Below are 5,957 nucleotides of genomic sequence, written 5' to 3'. Positions count from 1 at the left end.
TTGAGGTAAGGAGAAAAATCAGAGCTAATCAGATCTATCTAGCGAGTTTTTCAGAAAATAGTTTTGACACTCTAAACTCAGCTATCGTTGGCAAGGTTATCCTACAGGCTGGACTAGTGGGGTACCGTCAACCTGAGCTCTGATACCAACTTGTGACGCCCCGTTACCGGTACCATGAGGATTCCAGCGATCCCGCCGAAATCCGCATGATATCGACTCAGAGACGCCCTCCGACACGACGTGCGCGACAAATCACACACGTGATGCCAGAGGAATTAACACGAGCAGTAACATTACAACGGGATTACAATAGAGCCCACGAGATACATATATTACAACAACGACTCCAACGAGTCAAGATACAAATATACAATACAAAGATCCAAATCATACAGAAGATCGAATATGTCCGAGTACGGACAAGATACAAATTGGACTAAGAGTCCTGAAGATAACCAGTGGCGTCCATAACCCGGCCCAGGCCAAGCCGGAAGGGTAACCTTGCTAACGTCATCATCTCGTACCTGTCAAAGTCGGGCCATCGGTTGCCGACAAAAGGGGGAGGAGACAAAAAGAAAGGAAGGCGAGGGTAAGTACCATTGGCACGTACTTGCGAGACAAGACCAGCTATGCTCGCTGGTGGGCGGTATAAACTTCACCCGGCTATATGTGGAGCTTAGCGGCAGCAAAGCTACTATCCAATAGAGACACGCTACAACATTCGTCTATTAGAAAAGGTGAGAAAGCGCATAATCTAGCAGTTCTATACTCTGCAAACATAACACAGCCGATGCGATCCCCCTTCGCCAAGAGGTACTGCAAAGGCACACACACTTTTGAAAGAGTTTTATTAGCAATTTATTAACAACAGGAAATAAGGTGTAAGTTGTTCTATGATCGAGCTATACAATTCCAAGTCGTCCATAACCGCGGACACGGCTTATCGATAAGATGTACACCCTGCAGGGGTTGCCCAAATGTAACCATACGCATGCTCGAACCCACTTACTACAGGTGGAGTCTCACATCAAGACCGTTCCCAATGCAAGAGAAAGTTTAATGGGAGCCACCCAACTAAGCTACCCGTGACGAAGTTCGGCCGTACTCCGATACGGACCCAGAGGTTTGTGCCAACGGCTAAGCTAAGTGTGAACAACCTGCTGTCGCTAATCGTTCCACGTTATGAGTACAGTACAGAAATAAACACCCGAAGGCAACAGAAGTAAATCGTGCATCATGCATATGAGCAAAATAAAACCAAGGTTGTGGCTCCCAATAAACAGACTCGAGGAAAGGTAGTGGGTGATGGGGGTCCCATTCCCCCACGTACGGGTAGAGCGCTCAATCTCGGAACAGATAACAAGAACTCGGGTCCTAGGGGACATTAGCGAGTCAAAGTTCCGATGCTTTCGCAAAGGGGCTCACAGATGCCTCTGCTTACAATTTTAGTTGTTAACAATAAAGTAAAGTGTGATTATCTCCAACAAAAGATATAGCATGTGATAACCTCCCAACAAGATATCCCGAACATTTCGAGATATCAACAAAACCCTAAACTCGCCTACGACTCGCAAAGCTGGCAAACAACAAACAATAGGTAGGGCGAGGAGGTGTATCTCGGACATATAGGTAACAGGTGGATAGGGCACGTGACACAACAGAATCGCAACATAAGGATAGCAATAGATCAAAAGAGCATGTAAATGTAAAATAGGTGAAGGGGTGGGCTCGCCTGTGAAAAGCTGCAGAAGAACTTGTCGTATCTCACAACACCACTTCGCGATCCTATCCGGGAAGAAGCAAATGCTGGAACACACAACGTATGCAAGTCTTACTACTACGGATAAAGAACCGGCATGAGCAAGATGCGGGCATGCATGTCATGGCAGATATGATGCGATGCAACTATCCAATTTAAGCGGAGTCGGAACCCCGGACAAACAATTTAGAGTTGGAGTTGCATTTGCTACCGCCAAAATTAAGTGGTTGTTAGCATGGTATATCATGGCAAGGGTGTGCTACTTCAATATTAAACGGGGCGGGGAAATCCCTAGTTGGAAATCCGAAATACTCCGCATATATGTGAGGTGAACATGCATAACTATCAACGCGCGACATGATGCGAGATGCAAACAAACATATGAATGGCATATTCATGTTCAACACATTTTCCTGATCAATTTTCATATACAACACTTTTTATTTCGAAATACCATTTAAAAGTTATTAACAGATTTATTTTATTAGTTGAAATAGAAAATACAGGATTTATTTTATTGGGGAAAGGACCCGAAAACAAAAACAGAACAGGCAGAGGACTGCGGGTTGATTACAAAACTGGCAGGGGGTTATCGAGCTAAACACCAGGGACATGTACTGCGGGTTAAGAAAAACAAAAAGGCAGGGGCCTTTTCGCAAACATGATTAGATCTGGATCTGAGGGGATTTTCTCACCAGGATGGGCTTAGCCCGAGAGGATGACGGATGGGGCCCGAGGGTTGACGTGGAGGCTACCGTGGCAAACCATCCAGGCACGCACGGAAGGTGCTCGACGGAAAGGGGATGCCAGCGCGTGTTCCCGTGGCGGTGGTCACCGCGGTCAGCACGGTTGCGCGCGGGCGACGCAGGGCTCCCCAGGAAGCGAGGCTTGGCGCACGGGCAGCGCGTCTTGTCGACGCGGACCAGATGGAGGCGGCGCCGGGAGCGGGGGACCACCGGAGGAGGGTCGCCGGCGAGCTGCTGCGGAGGAAGCGGTCGGCAACACATGAAAAGAGGATCCAGGAAGCAAGAGAGGGGAAGAGGAGGTCTAGGGGGTGCGCGTTCTCACCCTGAAGCTCAACGTGTGCTCGGAAGAAGCAGGGGAGGCCGAGGTTCGCCGGAATCGAAGAAGAAAGACGACGACCAGCGCAAGGAATCCGCGAAACTGCGCTCGATTTACAGGGTATTAGCTCGATTCCTTGCACCCGAACGTAGAGGGCGACGAGGCGGTTCCAACGGTGGCAGCGGCGAGGCTTGGGGTGGACGGAGCTGGCGGCGCCATGGCGGGCAGTGACGGTGGCGCTCTCGGTGTGTTCGTGTTCCTCACAGAAAGAGAGGGAAAAGAGAGGGGGCGGCGGCAGGAGGAAGAGGGAGATGGCGCTAGGGTTTCGCTGTGCCTCGGATGCGGAATAAAAGGGGGAAGGGAGGGAGCAGGTGCGGTGGTTGAGCTCGGTGAGGACCACAGGGTCACGCTCCTTGCGTGCCAGATGACGACGAGGAAGAGAGGATTGCTTTCTCCCGAAAAGCTGAGCGAAAGGGTACGCGGGCCGCCGAAGCTGCGCTGGCTTGGGCCGCCGGGGTGGAAAGAAAAAGGTTAGGAGGGAGAGGTGGGCCGCCGGGATGGGAGGGAGAGATGGGCCACTGAGGAAGGAGGAAAAGAGAGAGGGTTGGGCCGGGGAGAGAGAGAGGCCCAGAGGAGGGGTTTGGGTTTTATTTTGAAAATCTTTTCTCTTTTCTTTTTCAAAACTGTTTTGCAACAGATTTGAAAACAGTTCAAAAAAAAAATTTAGAATTTGAATGTAGAGGTGGAGATAGACAAAACAAAAAAATAGTTTTATTGTATGATAGTTTTGGGTTAGGGTTTATTAAAAGAGAAGACAAGGGGGTTTAATAAATAAACCTTATGAGAGGAAGAAAACAAAATAATTAGAGTTTACAAAATAATTTTATTTTGTAAAAACATGGATGGTATGAAGCATATGCCATGATGATGCACAAAAGAAAAAGAACAAGCATATCTATTATGGGTACTATCCGGGACCGTTACAGGTGGACAGTTCCATCCCCTTCATAGCGGTTATCCATAACACGTTCAATAATTTTCATAGGTATTTTATATGGTATCTCTTCCTCACCTGGCGCCTCATCCACTACCGTTGCAGTAGTAGTAGATTTCCCAAATAAAAATTGAAGAGAAGATCTCTCCATAATGACTTATAGCAGCAGGCAGAAATAAAATCAGCACAAACAGTAAAGGTTTTCCTTACCAATTCCACTTACCAATAGCGCTTCACTCCCCGGCAACGGCGCCAGAAAATAGTCTTGATGACCCACAAGTATAGAGGGTGTATCGTAGTATTTTCGATAAGTAAGAATGTCGATCCCAACGAGGAGCAGAAGGTGTTGACAAGCAGTTTCGATGAAGGATTCACTGTAAATGCTCACAGACAAGTATTCAGGGGGTTTTGATGTAACAGTTGAATAAAGTACGAGTAAGTAAAGTGTGAGAGTAACAATTGCAGCGAGTGGCCCAATCCTTTTTAGCACAAAGGACAAGCCGGTTTGTTTACTTATAATGACCAAGCGTTCTCGAGGACACACGGGATTTTAGTCTAGTGCTTTCGCTACATACGGCTAAATAATCTTCATTGTTATGATAAGTGTTGTGTGGGTGAACCTATGCTAATGTACCGCCCTTCCTAGGACTAATACATACTTGTGATTATACCCCTTGCAAGCATCCGCAACTATAAGAAAGTAATTAATATAAATCTAACCACAGCCTTAAACTCTGAGATCCTGCTATCCCTCCTGCATCGATATACCAACGGGGGTTTAGGTTTCTGTAAGCGAAGAATTGAAGAAGTCACTGCTAACACATTAAATCCAACTCGGTCTTCAAAAATAGTATCTTTGGATCCGAGCTCCACTTCGGGATTAGTGGAGATTGAGTCATTGTAACTGACTCTCCGTTCTGGGGGCTGTTTACCTTTTGAATCGACAGTAGAGTAGGTTTGATCTTGCTTTCTCAATCTTTCTCTGATCCTAGCCGTGTAGTAGATCCGGCTTTATTCGGCTAAAAAGAAGTGTGTGTGGCCGTCGTATCTGCTCGCCCCCTTCTTCATTCCGAAGCCTCTTTTGGAAAGGAACCCGACCTGTCAATAACTCTGATTGAACTGTCTGGCTAGCTATATGCCTTTTTATGAATCTGGGAGAGAGGCAAAAGATAAGTCCAGAGAGACCTCGACTCTTTCAGGGAAAGGAGGGAGATCGAATGCGAGATGGAGTCCCTGCCGAATGGAATGGACATCCTTGGGGGGCCAGACAAAGTTCCTATTAGTTCTCTTATAGGAAGCTAGTATACCTGAATGGCCTCCGGTAGCTGACTAACGGTTGGCAAGCGATCCCCTATTCTGCATCCCGAAGATCAGACGGCCCAGAGCCGGAGCGATCATTCCAGCAAGTTACTCAGCTTGAGGTTGGTGAATTAACAGAAACGGAAAGAGAGGGATTCGAACCCTCGGTAAACAAAAGCAAAACCCAGTTAAGCAAGTGCTTATTCATTGGGAGAGCCTGGGACCCGAAGATGCAACTTGGGAGGATCTGCGCTTCATCGCAACACAGTTTCCTTCCTTTCAGCCTTGAGGACAAGGTCTATCTCGAGAGGGCGGCATTGTCGGCACTTCGACTCCTACTCTGAACCTGGTACAACAACTGCTACAAGGTGACTCTTCGTCAGTTATCGAAGGGCCGACGATGAAGCGGAACTCAAGCCACAAGATCAACGGCTCTGGTTGCTTCGTGGTTAATCTACAGTACTTAACTGGACTGAGCGTTGTATTACCGTGTTATTGCAATTATTACCCTTCTTCTTTTTCATTACTTCCATGGTCGTGCCCCGTGGCACGGCAGCACCCGTACTATTGAAATGGTTCGTCAGTAGAGATGTTCCCACTGGTGCCTCTTCTTCCAATGGCGCACCTTTTGTAAATCACATTGCACAATGAGATAGTCGTCCTTCCACAATAACAAGAATCTTTTTTTTGCTTTCTCGAAAGCACATTCCGAGCGGCTCTGCTCGTTCCTTTTTGATTCTTCGCTACTTTATCCAATCCATCAATTATTGATTGGTTTACAGAACAAAGAATGAAATGAATGAATGAAAGCCATGACCGAGCTCCTCTTCCGCTAAGACCAGT

General features: G+C 47.2%; 1 long non-coding RNA gene across 1 annotated transcript; it reads right to left on the bottom strand.

Annotated features, from left to right (window-relative positions):
* Positions 1 to 290: 290 nt before the first annotated feature.
* Positions 291 to 2,647, bottom strand: LOC127307850 (uncharacterized). Its single transcript, XR_011747015.1, has 3 exons — positions 2,455 to 2,647; positions 1,733 to 1,806; positions 291 to 524 (listed from the first exon to the last, which is right to left on the bottom strand). It is a non-coding gene; the product is annotated as an uncharacterized lncRNA (long non-coding RNA).
* Positions 2,648 to 5,957: the final 3,310 nt, after the last annotated feature.

Source organism: Lolium perenne, chromosome 6 (assembly GCF_019359855.2).
Source record: "Lolium perenne isolate Kyuss_39 chromosome 6, Kyuss_2.0, whole genome shotgun sequence".
Taxonomy (NCBI): Eukaryota; Viridiplantae; Streptophyta; class Magnoliopsida; order Poales; family Poaceae; genus Lolium; species Lolium perenne.
This window is presented reverse-complemented; position numbering and strand designations above follow the sequence as displayed.